At 45.2% G+C, this 17,758-nt stretch overlaps 1 protein-coding gene across 1 annotated transcript in view; it reads right to left on the bottom strand.

Annotated features, from left to right (window-relative positions):
- Positions 1 to 17,758, bottom strand: part of LOC126458485 (F-box/SPRY domain-containing protein 1) — a 73,443-nt gene that overhangs the window by 54,093 nt on the left and 1,592 nt on the right. The gene's annotated exons all lie outside the window — the stretch shown is intronic.

Below are 17,758 nucleotides of genomic sequence, written 5' to 3'. Positions count from 1 at the left end.
GTGAGTGCATTGATGGAATAGAAGGTTGTGTAGTGCTGGAATGGGAACAGGGAAGGGGCTAGATGGGTAAGGATGATGACTAATGAAGTTAGAGATCTGGAGGATTACGGGAACATAGGTTATATTGCAAGGAGAGTCGCTATCTGCGCAATTCAGAAAAGATCGTGTTGATAGGAAGGGGTTGGGAGCAGGGCTTCTGTAGCAATGGATGAGGATACTGTGTAGGTTTGGTGGGTGGTGGAATACCAGTGTGGGAGGGGTTGGAAGTATAGTGGGTACAACATTTCTCATTTCAGCGCATAACGAGAGGTAGTGAAAAACCTGGTGCAGAACCTAATTCAGTTGTTCCAGTCCTGGATGGTACTGAGTCACAAGGGAATTCTCCTCTGTGGCCAAACAGTGGGACCTTGGGAGGTGGTGAGTGACTGGAAAGATAAGGCATGGGACATCTGTTTTCATACAAGGTTTGGAGAATAATTACCGTCTGTGAAGGCCTGCTCGTCACTACAGATGCAATGGTCATTGGTGGCTAGCCTATATGGAAGGGACTTGGTATGAAAAGGGTGGGAGCTGTCAAAGTGGTAGTTTTGATATGGACAGAGGTACTGATGAAGCCATCTTTCAAGTGGAGGTCAACATCGAGGAAGGTGGCTTGTTGGGTTGAGTAGGACCAGGTGAATCGAATGGGAGGGAAGGTACTGTGGTTCTGGTTGGTTGGTTGGTTGGTTTGGGGGGGATTAAAGGGACCAGACTGCTACGGTCATCGGTCCCTTGTTCCAAATACAAAGAACACCCACAGAGAAGAAAAACGAGGAACAGAAGAGATCACAGACGATACAGAACAAGAGAAACTGAGACAAGGACAAGACAAAAAGAACTAAAACCACACAGAGTGTGACGGTGGTTGGCCGACCATAGAAAGAAATAAGGAAAAGCCAACCACTTAGAAACACATTAAAAAATCAGTGTAAAATCATAGGCCAAAGGCCAGAATCAACACAAAACGATAAAATAAAACAGAAACACTCAGATTAAATGATAAAATCCCCCTGGCCGAATAAAACGTAAAACTAAGTCGGCCATAGTGGAGTCGTCTGTTAAAAGGGCAGGGAACGTAGCAGGCAGCGCAAATGTCTGCCTGATCACAGCTAAAAGGGGGCAGGCCAGCAAAATGTGGGCCACTGTCAAAGCTGCCCCACAGCGACATAGAGGAGGGTCCTCCCAGCGCAGTAAATAACTGTGTGTCAGCCGGGAGTGGCCAATGCGGAGCCGGCAAAGAACTACTGAGTCCCTGTGAGTGGCTCGCAGGGATGACCGCCACACAGCCGTCGTCTCCTTGACAGCACGGAGTTTATTGGACATTGTCAGTTCGCGCCATTCATCGTCCCATAGCGCCAAGATTTTGCGGCGGAAGACTGCCCGCAAATCAGTCTCTGGGAGGCCAAGGTCCAGAGATGGCTTGCTGGTGGCCTCTTTCGCCAGACGGTCAACATGTTCGTTACCCGGGATACCGACATGACCGGGGGTCCACACAAAGACCACAGAGCGGCCGCAACAGGCAAGAGTATGCAGAGACTCGTGGATAGCCATCACCAGACGAGAACGAGGGAAACACTGGTCGAGAGCTCGTAAACCGCTCAGGGAATCGCTACAGATAACGAAGGACTCACCTGAGCAGGAGCGGATATACTCTAGGGCACGAAAGATGGCGACCAATTCAGCAGTGTAAACGCTGCAGCCATCCTGCAAGGAACGTTGTTCGGAACGGTCCCCTAGAGTGAGCGCATACCCGAAACGACCAGCAACCATCGAACCGTCAGTGTAGACAATACCAGAGCCCTGATACGTGGCCAGGATAGAATAAAAGCGGCGGCGGAAGGCCTCTGGAGGGACTGAGTCCTTCGGGCCCTGTGCCAGGTCCAGCCGAAGGCAAGGGCGACGAACACACCATGGGGGTGTATGCAAAGTAGCCCGGAAAGTAGGTGGAACAGTGAAAACCTGAAGCCCAGAGAGAAGCTCTTTGACACGGACCGCTATTGTACAACCAGACCGGGGCCGACGATCTGGCAGATGTACGACCGATCGCGGGAACAGGAGACGATAATTTGGATGCCCAGGCGAGCTTAGAACATGGGCAGCATAAGCGGCCAGCAAACGTTGGCGTCGGAACCGCAGGGGAGGTACACCTGCCTCCACTAGTACGCTGTCCACGGGGCTGGTGCGGAAAGCACCAGTGGCAAGGCGTATCCCGCTGTGGAGAATTGGGTCCAGCACCTGTAACGCAGATGGGGATGCTGAGCCATAAGCCAGGCTCCCATAATCCAGACGGGACTGGATTAACGCCTGGTAGAGCCGCAACAGGGTAAAGCGGTCGGCGCCCCAGCGGGTGTGGCTCAAGCATTTCAGAGCGTTTAGATGCCGCCAACACGTCTGTTTAAGCTGCCGGATATGAGGCAGCCAAGTCAACCGGGCATCGAAAACCACCCCCAAAAACCTGTGGGTCTCCACCACAGCAAGGAGTTCATCGGCAAGATAAAGCCGCGGCTCAGGATGGACTGTTCGGCGCCGGCAGAAATGCATAACGCGGGTCTTGGCTGCCGAAAACTGAAACCCATGGGCTACAGCCCAAGACTGCGCCTTACGGATAGCGCCCTGTAGCTGACGTTCAACAGCTGCAATGCCAGTAGAGCTGTAATAAAGGCAGAAGTCGTCAGCATACAGGGAAGCAGACACAGAATTACCCACGGCCGCAGCAAGCCCGTTAATGGCTATCAAAAACCGACAGACACTTAAAACAGAGCCCTGTGGCACACCGTTCTCCTGGACGTGGGAGGAACTATGCCAGGCCGCGACTTGCACGCGAAAGGTACGACACGACAGAAAATTGCGGATAAAAATCGGCAGAGGACCCCGAAGACCCCATCCATGAAGCGTAGAAAGAATGTGATGACGCCATGTCGTATCGTACGCCTTCCGCATGTCGAAAAAGACAGCGACCAGGTGCTGACGGCGGGCAAAGGCAGTACGGATGGCAGTCTCCAGGCTCACCAGATTGTCGGTGGCGGAGCGGCCTCTACGGAACCCACCCTGAGACGGAGCCAGAAGGCCCCGAGACTCCAGTACCCAATGCAAGCGCCGGCTCACCATCCGTTCGAGAAGCTTGCAAAGAACGTTGGTGAGGCTAATGGGACGGTAGCTGTCCACCTCCAGAGGGGTCTTTCCAGGTTTCAAAACGGGGATGATTATGTCTTCCCGCCATTGCGACGGAAACTCCCCCTCGACCCAAAGACAGTTGTAAAGATCGAGAAGGCGCCGCTGGCAGTCCACTGAAAGGTGTTTCAGCATCTGACAGTGGATGCCATCTGGCCCAGGAGCGGTATCAGGGCAAGCAGCTAGGGCACTGCAAAATTCCCACTCACTGAATGGAGCATTGTAAGATTCCGGGTGGTTGGTGCGAAACGAAAGGCTCCGACGTTCCAGTCGCTCTTTAATGGAGCGGAAGGCCTGGGGGTAATTCGCAGAAGCGGAACTCATAGCAAAATGCTCTGCTAAGCGATTTGCAATGACGTCGGAGTCAGTACACACGGCTCCATTCAGTGAGAGCGCAGGGACGCTGGCAGGGGTCCGATAGCCGTAGACGCGTCGAATCTTGGCCCAGACCTGCGAGGGAGTGACATGGAGGCCAATGGTGGACACATACCGCTCCCAGCACTCCTTCTTGCCTTGGCGGATAAGGAGGCGGGCCCGCGCACGCAGCCGTTGGAAGGCGATAAGGTGCGCTAAGGAGGGATGTCGCTTGTGACGCTGGAGCCCCCGCCGGCGATCTTTAATCGCTTCAGCGATCTCAGGCGACCACCAAGGCACAGCCTTCCGCCGAGGAGACCCAGAAGAACGGGGAATGGCAGATTCGGCAGCAGTAACGATGCCGGTGGTGACCGATTGAACCACCGCATCAATGTCATCAGTAGAGAGAGGCTCAAAAGCGGCAGTGGAGGAGAACAAATCCCAGTCAGCCTTATTCATAGCCCATCTGCTAGGGCGCCCAGAAGAGTGACGCTGTGGTAGTGACAAAAAGAGCGGAAAGTGGTCACTACCACACAGGTCGTCATGCACACTCCATTGGACAGATGGTAAGAGGCTATGGCTACAGATGGAAAGGTCAATGGCAGAGTAGGTGCCATGCGCCACACTGAAGTGTGTGAAGGCACCATGATTTAACAGCGAGAGATCGAGCTGCAACAATAAATGCTCAACGATGGCGCCCCGACCTGTAGCCACTGACCCACCCCACAGAGGGTTATGGGCGTTGAAGTCGCCCAATAGCAAGAAAGGTGGCGGCAATTGGGCGACCAGTGCAGCCAGGACAGGCTGCGAGACATCACCATCCGGTGGAATGTAAAGACTGCAGACGGTAACAGCCTGTGGCGTCCACACGCGTCCAGCGACAGCCTCTAAAGGCGTCTGGAGAGGGACAGACTCGCTGTGCAGAGTGTGAAGGACATATATGCAGACGCCACCAGACACCCTTTCATAAGCTGCTCGGTTCTTATAATAACCCCGATAGCCACGGAGGGCGGGGGTTCGCAACGCTGGAAACCAAGTTTCCTGGAGAGCAATGCAGAAGAAAGGGCGAAGGCTGAGAAGTTGGCGGAGCTCAGCTAAATGGTGGAAGAAACCGCTGCAGTTCCACTGGAGGATGGTATTGGCCATGGCTGGGAAAGGCGTGACGGGTCGGGGAAGGCAGATTACGCCGCTGGGTCACCTGCTGCCTCCAAGTGAGCACCTGTGCCAGTGCGTTCCATGGCGTCGGAGGGACTGGCGAGATCGAGGTCCCCAGCAGACGCCAGGATCTCCACCTTGTCCTCAGACGCAGAGTTTGAAGGCTGCGGTGGGACAGGTGCCACCGCAATGTCAGGATGCTTGGGAGCCTTTTTCTTCAACTGCTTCGCACACTGTGCCTTGGGAGGGTCTGGCTGGGAGGGCCCCACTGGGTCAGTCTCAGGGACGGACGACGACCGTGAAGCCCTATGACCAGCGACCGGTTGTTGTTTCAAAACTTTGCGGGTGTCCGCTTTGACACTGGGCAAAGCCTGGGAAGGGAGGGCCCCAAGGGACCCCTTCCTGGCTAGAGTAGCCGAAGAAGCCCTACGCTTCTCTGGCTGGGAAGGGGGGACGAAAGTCCCCAATGGTTGGGGTGGTGTTGCTCCTGGAGTAGATGGAGCAACAGTGGGCGAAGTGCCCCCCACAACCAAGGGGGCCGGTTCATTGAGACATAGCTGAGAGGCAACAGTACGTGACGACACGGTAGAGGATCGGACTGCTTGTGCAGCAGCGGCATAGGTGGATGTCATGGGCACGGGATGTAGCCGCTCATATTTCCGCCTTGCCTCGGTGTAGGTCAGGCGGTCCAGGGTCTTATATTCCATTATCTTCCTTTCCTTCTGGAAGATCCGACAGTCCGGTGAGCAGGGGGAATGGTGTTCTCCACAGTTAACACAAATGGGAGGCGGAGCACATGGAGTATCAGGATGCGAAGGACGTCCACAATCCCGACACGTGATGCTGGAAGTACAGCGAGATGACATGTGCCCGAACTTCCAGCATTTAAAACACCGCATCGGAGGAGGGATATATGGTTTCACATCACAACGGTAAACCATCACCTTAACCTTTTCGGGTAAGACATCACCCTCAAAGGCCAAGATGAAGGCACCGGTGGCTACCTGATTATCCCTCGGACCCCGATGGACGCGCCGGACGAAGTGAACACCTCGTCGTTCGAGGTTGGCGCGTAATTCATCGTCGGACTGCAGAAGAAGATCCCGGTGGAATATAATATCCTGGACCATGTTGAGACTCTTATGTGGCGTGATGCTAACGGAAACATCCCCCAACTTGTCACAATTGAGCAACCTCCGCGACTGGGCAGAGGATGCCGTTTTGATGAGCACAGAACCAGAGCGCATCTTGGACAGGCCCTCCACCTCCCCGAACTTGTCCTCTAAATGCTCCACAAAAAACTGGGGCTTGGTCGACATGAATGATTCTCCATCAACCCGCGTACACACGAGGTACCGGGGTGAATATTCTCCACTGCCTTCTTTAGCAAGACGTTCCTCCCATGGAGTAGCTAGGGAGGGAAACGATCTCTGATCAAATTTCTTCCCGTTGAGGTTAGACCTCGATCGCTTAGAGACTGCTGGTGGAGGCCCACCAGCGATAGATGATGTACCACGCTTCATTGCGGGTCATCCGCCCTGATGCCACCTACTCCGACCAAGGGCCCTCCCCACGGGTGCCACCCAGCCACAGCAATAGCCACCTGGCAGGATGGCCATTGCCGGGAGTCCTGATACCCCAGGGAGATGGGCATCTACTCCTGGGCATACGTGGGGAGTGAACGGCGCAGGCATCAGTAGAGCGATCCCTGTGTTGTCAGGGGGCTACAACCAAGAGGGTACATGGCGGCCCCACCACAACGGACTGGCTACCGTGCTGGATGTTAGGTGACATGTGGTCCATGGGCGTCGCCAGTGCAGAAAATGGCCCTGCACAGTGCTTGGCAGAAAGAGCACGCAGGAGCGCATCCATGCCCAAGTGATGGAGAGCGGGCAGGACTGCAATGCAACGACGAATAAGATGGCGAAAGTTCTCAACACAACATGGACACAATGCACCAAGTAAGGCGCCCTTCCCCAATCGGCTCGCTCTTCGGAAAAATTTGGAGATATGGAGGTCAAACCCGACAGGGGACCATCACATAAGGCCGAAACGTTTGAGACTCCTTTTAGTCGCCTCTTACGACAGGCAGGAATACCGCGGGCCTATTCTAACCCCCGAACCCGCAGGGGGGACTGTGGTTCTGGAGGAATGTCGATAGGGTATCTTCACCCTCAATCCAAATCATGAAGATGTCATCAATGAATCTGAATCAGGTAAGGGTTTCAGATTATGGGTGTTTAGGAAGGATTCCTCTAGGCGACCCACGAATAGGTTTGCACAGGATGGTGCCATGCAGGTGCCCGTAGCTGTACCTCAGATTTGTTTGTAGGTAATGCCTTCAAAGGAGAAGTAATTGTGGGTGAGGATATAGTTGGTCATTGCACCTAGGAAGGAGGTTGTTGGTTTGGAATCTGTCGGACATTGGGAAGAGTAATGTTCAATGGCGGTAAGGCCACGGACATTAGGGATGTAAAGGGAGGTGGCATCAATAGTGACAAGCAACGTACTGTATGGTAAAGGAACAGGAACTGTGGAGAGTTGTTGGAGGAAATGGTTGATATCTTTTATATAGGCAGGTAGGTTGCAGATAATAGGCTGAAGATGTTGGGCTAAGAGAGTGGATGTTCTCTCAGGAGGGGAGAGAGGAACTGGCCACAATGTGACATCCTGAGTGGTTGGATTTATGGACTCTAGGAAGCATGTAGAATGCAGGAGTGCAGGGAGTGATAGGGGTGAGGAGAGAGATGGACTCTGGGGAGAGGTTCTGGGATGAGATTTGATGAAGAGAGACCAGAGATCCTGCTGGATTTCTGGAATGGGGTCACTGTGGCAGGATTTGTATGTGAATGAATCTCACAACTGGCAGAGTCCTACTGCCAGGTAATCCTTGTGATTTAAAACAAAAGCGGTGGAGCCTTTGTCAGCAGGTACAATTGTAAGGTCGAGGTCAGTTTTTAGGTGGTGTACTGTGGTTCTTTCTGCAAATGTAAGGTTAGTTTGCATTTTGACAGATTTGGGGAATGACTGAGGCAATGTACGAGGTTAAGAAATTCGAGAAAATTAACAGGGGGTGATTTAGGGGCAATGGGGGTGGATCATGTTGAATGGAGGAGTGAATTGTGTCCAGCAGGGTTCAGTATTGGTCTCTGGTCGAGTCTGATTGGTAGGATTCGTGGTGTTTCCACTGTAGGGCAGGGAAAAGGAGAGAAGGCCTTTAACAAGTTCTGCATGATCGAATTTGGCAGTGCGGCATCCTACACTCTCGCCCTGGAGTCCACCTCTCTCCTCACCCCTACCACTCCCCGCACTCCTACCTTGTACCTGCTTCCTAAAGCCCATAAACCTAATACCCAGGATGCCCCATTGTGGCCGGTTACTGTGACCTCACTGAGAGAACCTCCACTCTCGTAGACCAACATCTTCAGCCTATTACCCACAACCTACCCTTCTATATAAAAGATACAAACCATTTCCTCCACCGACTCTCCATAGCTCCTGTTCCTTTAGCACATAGTGCCCTGCTTATCACTATCGATGCCACCTCCCTTTACATCCCTTCTGCCCATAGCCTTACCACCACTGAACAGTACCTTTTCCAATGCCCGGCAGATTCTGAACCAACAATCTCCTTCCTAGTCACCACGACCAACAATATCATCACTCACAATTACTTCATTGAAGGCATTACCTACAAACAAATCCAGTGTACAGCTATGGGCACCCACATGGCACCATCCTATGCCAACCTATTTATGGGCCACCTAGAGAAATCCTTCCTAAACAACCAGAATCCTAAATCCCTTACCTGGTTTAGGTCCATTGATGACATCTTGATGATCTGGATTGAAGGTGAGGACACCGTGTCTACTTCCTGCAAAACCTCAACACCTTCTCCCCATTTACTTCACCTGGTCCTACTCAAGCTAACAAGCCACCTTCCTCAATGTTGACTTCCACCTCAAAGACAGCGACATCAGTACCTCTGTCCATGTCAAACCTACCAACCAACAACAATACCTCCACTTTGACAGAACTAAACATTTTCCCTCTTGAAAACAGTTACAGGCACTGGAAATCAGTTAGGCCTATTAATTTTCTTGACTGAATTTTCTTTCGATAGAAAATTAACAATTTTATGAAAAGAACAGATTGCTACTCACCAGAAAGATGATCTGTTGAGTTTCAGGCAGGCACAATGAAAAGACAGTCTTTTTGTTGTGCCCATCTGTAATTCAGTGGACCATCTTTACTGTTAATATTCAGACCTGGAGCTTCCATTGTTTGCTTTTGATAGAATAAGTACCAGGTGTACTGGTATGAAATGAGCTTTAAGATACAAATGTGTTAATAGGGAACATTTTTGTGAACGAGCCTTAATTATTTTTTTTTGTTTGGTTGGTATGACATCTGTCAAAGATATTTAGTATACATCAAGTCATGGAACAAACATCATCATATGTTTTCATCGTGTTAACAATGTCAAATTTTGTACCAGAAAGTTCTGATTTGTGGAAAGCATTAATTTTTTTTGTTTTCAATTGAAAAAAAGTGCGTCAGAGTCGCATCGAATGCTTGTCAAGGCATATGGTGATCATGCTCTATCAGAAGCAACATGCAAAAGACGGTTTCAACGGTTCAGAAATAATGATTTTGATGTAAGAAATGAAGAAACATTGGAAGACCACCAAAAAGTTTGAAGATGTCGAATCGCAAGCAATATTGGATGAAGATGATACTTTGCGTCAGAAGCAGCAATGCTAAATGTTGCACAACAAACAATTTCTGACCGTTTGAAAACTGTGGGAAAGATCCAAAAGTGTGGAAAATGGGTGCCACATGAATTGAACGAAAGACAAATGGAAAACCGAAAAACCATTTGTCAAATTTTGCTTCAAAGACATGAAAGAAAATCAATTTTGCATCGAATTGTTACTGGTGATGTAAAATGGATTTATTTTAAGAATCCTAAACAGGAAAAATCATGGGTTAATCCGGGACAACCATCAACACCGACTGCAAAACCAGATCGATTCGGCAAGAAGACAATGCTCTGAGTTCAGTGGGATCAGAAAGGTGTGGTGTATCATGAGCTTCTAAAGCCGGGTGAAACTGTGAATACTAATCGCTACGGACAACAAATGATCAATTTGAACTAGGCATTGATCAAAAAAAGACCAGAATGGGCCAGAAGACATGGCAAAGTAATTTTTTTTTTTTTTTTTTACGACAATGCACCTACACACAAAGCAAAACTGGTTCAGGAGACAATCAAAACACTTGGCTGGGAGCTGCTACCCCATCCGCCGTATTCACCAGACTTGGCCCCTTCTGACTACCATTTGTTTTCATCACTGGGACATGCATTGGCTGAGGAACACTTCGATTCCTATGAAGAAGTCGAAAATTGGGTGTCTGATTGGTTTGTTTCAAAAGACGAACATTTCTATTGGCGTGGTGTCCACAAATTGCCAGAAAGGCGGTCAAAATGTATAGAAAGCAATGGTCAGTAATTTGAACAAAATGTTTTTACTTTTCAATTCAAAATTAGTGTTCCATCTTCACACACACACACATACACACACACAAAAACACACACAACGCTCATTTCATACCGGTACACCTGGTAAATCAATTATCACCTATAAAATTTTACCATTACCATGAAAACTAAATACTAAATTGAATATTGTATATAAGTCTACTAAAAAAGTGGTACAGTTGCCAACATTATATACCCTAGAATTTTTCAAAGAATGCTATGATTCACATTATCACCTTTGTTTATTGCTGTCAGAACACCACACAATACTCAACATAGTACATGTAAGATGAATATTTATATATTAAACAGTAATCTTTATGCAAGTGGCTTTATAAATGAATGTTGTGGTTATATTCACAGCAAATTTCATTTATCCTTCAGCCTCAGCTGCACATTTTTAGTTACATGACATGCTTTGATAACTTTGGATCCTATTCAGATCTACATAAATGCATCAGCAACCTATCTTGTTTATGTAAGAACCACATAACAGAGTACAGTACAGGCAAGATAAGTTGTTGATGCAGCTACTTCTGAAGATAATCCATAGTGATGGAAATAAGTCATCTAGTGTAGTCAAAGATGTAAGACAGGTTGGAGGTCGTAGCTCACTTGTCATGAGAGTATGTGTGTGTGTGTGTGTGTGTGTGTGTGTGTGTGTGTGTGTGTGTGTGTGCCACATGATGCAGTCTGTCGTATTTACATTCTCACTGAAAAGCATTGTTTTCACTCTATAGCCTGATATTTTCAGGTTTTTAACATTTTTGAAGGCATTAATAAAATGTATGTCACCACCCAAAATCAACAGGGATTTCAATATGTTGGTAAAAAATACATAAATGTGCCGCCAAATAACTGCCCCTTTGTTACTATCACTGGTTTAAAGATGATAGGTCCTTCCAGTACTTCCAGACCATGCTGTGGTCAAACTAGCTATTGTGTTATTTTACTTTACACCTAGTGACAAAATTGTTTAGAATAAGTTGTGTTATACACAAAGCACAACAAAAAAAAAAAAATGCACAAACAAACTGCATACAATTGCCTTTTATCTTTGTTTCCAGACTCAAAGGGGTGACCTAATCATGACACACTATTTACATACATACTTTTGTATCAGATATGCAAAAACTCTGCTACAAAATACTTGTAGAATCTTGGAAAAGCAAGTTATTACTACTAATCTATTACTAATGAAACACTTCCAAATGTTCTGCAAAATTTTGCATGTTCTGCCATATACCAACTGAAAATTCAGTTAATGCTGCTTCAAAATATTTTTCAATTAGTGTATTTCTGGACCTATACAGAAAAATTGGAGTTAATTTTTGAGTAGTAATATATAAATTATTGGACACATAAAGCATATTGTTGACAGTTGCTGCATTTCCACGGAAATAACGTACAACAAACTTTATACACACCTAGTACAGGAAAATATACTCAGCAGCAAAAAGTTTGGATTTCAAAAAGAATTTCAATTAAGCAGGTTATATTTCCCTTTACAAGAAACACTATTAATTAACAAATCAGGAATTGTAACAATGGAAATGTTTAGTGAGTTAGCCAAGGGTTTTGACTGAGTAAAACATGATATCTTTATGTGAAATTTAAAATATTAGGGAACAGTAGGCACGGCACGATCATGGTTCCTATCTTATCTGAATGATAGAAAGCAGTGTGTACCTGTTCCATGTCAACCATATAATAATAAGCACTCAGATCTCAAGCAAGCATACAAGGGTTCCCACATGGTTTGATTTTGGATTCTGTCTTGTTTCTGACATAAATAAATCATCTTTCATTTGCAGTTTGAGAAGATGCAAATTTTGTACTTTTTGCAGATGGTTCAAGTATAAGAATAAAAAATTGGATCAGCACCACTATTGAAAAGGCAGCTAATGAAATATTTGAAAAATCAACAGACAGCTTAAGGCAAATGGATTATCACTGAATTTTGACAAGGATCAGAACATACAGTTCAGTACTTCTCAACAGCTCCACTAGCTACAAAAATAGGTTTCTCCAATATGGAAAAAATGAGAATTAGACAGTTTTTAGGACTACAGACATCACAACTTAAATTTGAAAACCCACTGCCTCGATTTAATAAGAACCTTGGTTCAGTTATGTTTGCAATAGACATGATTGCTGCTGTAGGCAATTTAAAAATGAAATTAGCTTTATCCGGTTTTAATTCAGAAAATCCTGCAGAGACTGTTCAAAAATGGGTGTTTTGACAATAGCTTCACAATACATATATTAATTAATTCCCTTTATCTCTGCCAATACTTGTATATTCACGAAAAATAGTGAAAAAGATGAATATAACAGCAGGACCAAAAATGACTGCTACAAATACCTCGAGAGGTTAAACATTAGTGCAGAAAGGAGTCAAGAAGGTGGGAAGAAAGGAAAATCAGGGTTTAACATCCTATCAACAATGAGATCATTAGAGACGAACCATAAGCTCTGATTGTTTCAAGGATGATGAAGGAAATTGAGCATACCCTTTCAAAGGAAACATCCCAGCATTTGCTTGTAGTGATTTCGGGAAATCACAGAAAACCTACAGCTGGATGTAGATTTGTACAGTCATCCTCCTGAATGTGAGTTTCATGAGCTAAGAAAGGAGTCAGATACAAGGGTACACATCTATTCAACAACCTACCCCAGCACATTAACTATAATATAGATGATGTAGCAGGTTTTAAGCCTTCATTAAAGAACTTTCTACTGGGCAACTTCTACTCCAATGAAGAGTATCTTCACAGATACTCTTAAATCTAATGTTTTTCTCCTTTGGTAATGCATCATTAGAATCAGCACTGAAATATAGTAATGCAATGTTATATTACTGTATTCCATATCTCTGAGCCCACACACTGTGGGATCCATAGAATGCAACTACCACATAAACATCTACACTGTCTTACGAGATCTGTTACATGCTTTCACAGAGCAGGGTTCTTCTATTTGTCTGATACACATCTTGGCCTACTGTCAATAATTATCCAAAACCAGTATCCATGTACATACGTAATCCACAAGCCAGAGTCTGAAGCATGGCGGACGGTACCTTGTGTCACTACTGGTAATTTCTTTTGCTGTTCCACTCACACATGAAAAGCGAGAGAAAATTGACGTCTATAAGTCTCTATACGAGCCCTAATTTCTCTTATCTTTGTGGTCCTTGTGTGAAATGTGCACTGGCGGCAGTAGAACCATTCAGCAGTCAGATTCAAATACTAGTCCTTTTCTGAATACATTTTACAAAAAGAATGTTATCTTCCTTCCAGGATTCCCACTTGAGTTCACAAAGCTCCTCTGTAATACTCGCATGTTGATCGGACCTACAGGTAAAAAATCTAACTGCCTGTCTCTTAATTGCTTCAAAGTCTTCCTTTAATCTGACATGGGATCCTAAACACTCGAGCAATACTCAAGAATGTGTCATACTGGTGTTCTATAGATGGGCTCCCTTACATATAAATTAGACGTCCCTAAAATTCTTCCAATAAACTCGAGCTGACCATATGCCTTCCCAACTATTGTCCTTACGTGCTTGTTCCATTTCATATCGTTGTGCAGTGTTACACCAAGACATTTAATTGAAGTGACTGCATCTAGCAGTGCACTTCTAACGCTGTATTTGAATATTACAGTATTGTTTTTCCTACTGACCATGGTTAACTCACATTTTCTACATTTTGATCAGGCAGCAATTCATGACACCAACTTGAAATTTTGTTCAAATCCTCCTATGTCTTCCTACAGTCACTCAGCAACTACACCTTTCATACATTTCAGTCTCATCAGCAAACAGTTGCAGCTGCTATTCACAGGTCGTTTATATATACAGAGAACAAGAGCACGCTTCCCTGGGGCACTCCTGATGATCTCCTCGTCTCTGAACAACTGCCATCCAGGAAAAATTACTTGGTTCTGTTACATAAAAAGTCTTAGAACCACTTGCATATCTGAAAACCTATTTTGTATGCTTAGACCTTTACTAACAGTTAGCAGCATGACTGTGTCAAATATTTTCTGGAAATCTAAGATAATGGCATCTGCATGGTGTGCTACATCTATGGTTCACAGGATATCATGCGCAAAGAAGTAAGCTGAGGTTCACACAGGCATTGGTTTCTAAATCTGTGCTGATTTTTGAACAGGAGCTTTGATATCTCAAGAAAATTTATTGTATTCAAACTCAGAATATTTTTAAAAATTCTGCAGCAAACGAAAGATAAGGATATAGGTTTGTAATCTTTTGGTCTGTTCTTTTATCTTTCTTATGTACACAAGTCAAGTGCGCTTTTCTCCAGTCCCTAGAGACATTTTTGGGGGAGGAAGGGGGAGGGATGTTGAGAGATTGAGAACCGTGGTAACTGTCTGCTAAGTAAGGGGATGTAGAGCACTATCAGCAAAGTAAAACTGGCATTCCATCCAGACCTGGCAACTTCTTTGTTTTCAACCCTTTCAGCTGCTTCTCTGCACCCAAGATGCCTATTACTATGCACTCCATATGGGAGTCTGTGTCACAGCCAAACAACAGTATATTTTTAAGATCTTCCTGTCTGAATGATTCCTTAAAAATGAGATTTAAAACTTTCCTTTTCCTTTCTTCTATTAACATACCAAACTGATCAGCTAGTTACCAGATAGAAACCTTCGACTCATTTAGCAATTTTACATAGGACCAGAATTTTCTCAGTTCCCCACAAGATCTTGTACTAAAAGTATCTGACAGTGGTAGCTGTTGAATTCTTGTGCACCTTGTGTGCAATAGTCACTGCTTCATCAGTAGTTTCTAAATATTGTTATTAAAACATGGTGGGTTTTTTCCATTCTTAATTAACTACCCCGGCACATATTTCTCCAGCGCTTTATTTACAATCCATTTAAAGTTTTCTCATAATTTGTCTACATCCATCGCACTGGAACTAAACAATATCTATTCATTTCTAAGTGGGATGATAACAACTGCTTATCTGCTCTCCCTAGCAAAAATCTCCTAGCCCTCTTGGTGGATTTTTTAACTTTAGTAACCATCGTCACTATGATGGCCTTGCAATCACTATCAGTTCTCAATTCTGAGAATAATTTGAGCACTACTGTTTTTATGGAGGACAGTAAATTCAGGAACTTTGTTACGAATCCTTTAACAACTTACTGTGTAGTTTATGCAGCCCGATTCTGCTCTCTGCGTTTTGACTAGCAAGCATTCATCAGAAGACCCTAAACTACTGTCTAGTCTAAAAGAGCTCCATGTGCACTCCACAAGTACTCTGCTACCTGAGTAGCTACTTCTTTTGTATAGTGCATCCTGACCTATCAAGTGGAATCCTACAATTCTCGACCCCATAATGCAGGTCCAGAAATCTGCAGATGATATTATCATAGAATTGATGGAGTCTCTGGTTGAGAGCCTGCACTCGGCTCCAAACCAAAGCCCCTTGATCAATTCTGGGAACGATGCTGCAAATTGTGAGCTCTGCTTGCTTCCTGTGTGTGAGGCTAGCAGTCTTCACCACTTCCAACTGCCACCTGTATGAACTGAGGATGACTTCAGAACCCAACTGACAGATGTCATTGGTGCCCACATGAGCCACAACTTACAGACGGCCATACACTGCACACCCAACAGTTGCAGCCAGGGCTTCCTCCACATCTCAGATGAGGTCCCTCAGGAGACATATTGAATGCATGTTCGATTTATTTCTGGCTTTGGAGGCTATTCCCCTAAGGGGCTCCATACTGCGTCTAACAATCGCCCACCACCACCCCTGTGTGCCTGCTTGGACCCTGCAGAAGGAACAGCCACCTGTCCACTCACAGGGGGAATGAGAAAGGCCACACAAGCAGCCTCCACAATGACACTCTGCGTCAAGTGATGTGAATGCGTTACCATCTGACACTCATGCTGAAGTGAGGCAGATCCACCACATCGGGTGTACTGCAAGGTGCCTCAGCAGCAGAGCCTGTGGGCAATAAGTGATGCCTAAGGTGTCCCACATGATGCACCAGGTTCTACAGCACTGCTACACACACTACTGACTGTGACCAGAAGCATCTTCAGCTATTCATGAACTGCAGCCAGCTCCTCCTGCATCTGTACACAGCACGCACACATCCTATCCACCCTAGTATTACTAACTTACTAATCAACTATAAAAGCACACAGACAAAGCTAATTATGTAACTTGCTACCCTGCTGAAGTGTCACCGATGAATGCTGACACATTACTGAGATATGTAAGAGGCCACTGAAAAGAAATGACAACTGCGCTACAGATTGCGCATAAAGGTAGAGAAAAAGAATATTATGCACTATTAGGAAAAATCTATTTAGGAGATGAAGAGATGAATCTGTGAATACATTACAGACCTTTATGTTCCATTCCCATTGCAACTGTGATGACAGTTACAGTGTGTACTGAGACATACAAGCTGTCATTATCCCTCTGCCCCATATGCAACTGAAAATTAAACCCTAGTAAGTGGTGCAATGTAAAACATGGCTGTAGAGGTGAATGAACAATAATAATCATTCCAGAAAGGCTCAAAAGAAAATCTAGGAAACTGTCATACAAAATTCTTCTTCAAATGTTTTCACAAACTTTGAAAAGAATTGTTGCAACTCAAAAATTATTTATCATCTTCGTCACAGTATGACAAGATTACAATATGTGCATTAACAGTATTAGGAAAGGATAGATTGCTACTCATGCTAAAGATGAACAGTGAGTTGCAGACAGCCGCAATTAAAAGTCTGTTACACATTATAGCTTTTGGCCACAGTCATCTTCAGCGAAGAATCTGACTGTTTGTGCCTGTTTTCTAGGATGAAGAAGGCTTTGGCCTACTGTTGATATTCCATCTTGGACTTTACAATGTTTTAATATGCGCATGACTGTATTTCTAGGAGATAAATGTTTATCTACAGAAAACTCCCAAGAGGTGACAGGAACTTTCTCTGCACTCAGAGACACAACTTACTGTATGAATCTCTCTACAGCTCTTTAAATTAGAAAAAAATACAAAATCGAGGCCAGGATTTGACATGTTTCAGATCGTATGTAAAGGTAGAAAGCAATGGCAGTTATAAAGTCATACTCAAGAAATTATTTCTCAAATCAGAGAATGATTTTGCAGGGAATACAACAAGATTGAATTTGAGTATAAATACTGTTTTTTCCTCTACAGGCCTATTATTAATTTATTGCCAAATAAGATTCCCCATTGTGGTTTAGTTGCAGATGACATTTCCACAGTTACCAGAAATGAAATTAAATATGAAATCCTTGCACGTATCAAAATATACTAGATAACTACAGCAGTGGTTTACTCTTAATATATTAAAAGTTACAGATTGTGAAGATATAGCTGACTGTTTCAACACTAGACAATTAAAATCAGATGGCTTTCAAGTTAACCACAACCCTAGAACCTTAAAGAAGCAGATTCTGTCATATGCTTAGTAGCACATTT

The sequence above is a fragment of the Schistocerca serialis genome, chromosome 2, assembly GCF_023864345.2.
Source record: "Schistocerca serialis cubense isolate TAMUIC-IGC-003099 chromosome 2, iqSchSeri2.2, whole genome shotgun sequence".
In the NCBI taxonomy this organism is placed as follows: Eukaryota; Metazoa; Arthropoda; class Insecta; order Orthoptera; family Acrididae; genus Schistocerca; species Schistocerca serialis.
The sequence above is the reverse complement of the archived record's forward strand: the minus strand, read 5'-3'. Positions and strand labels throughout refer to the sequence as shown.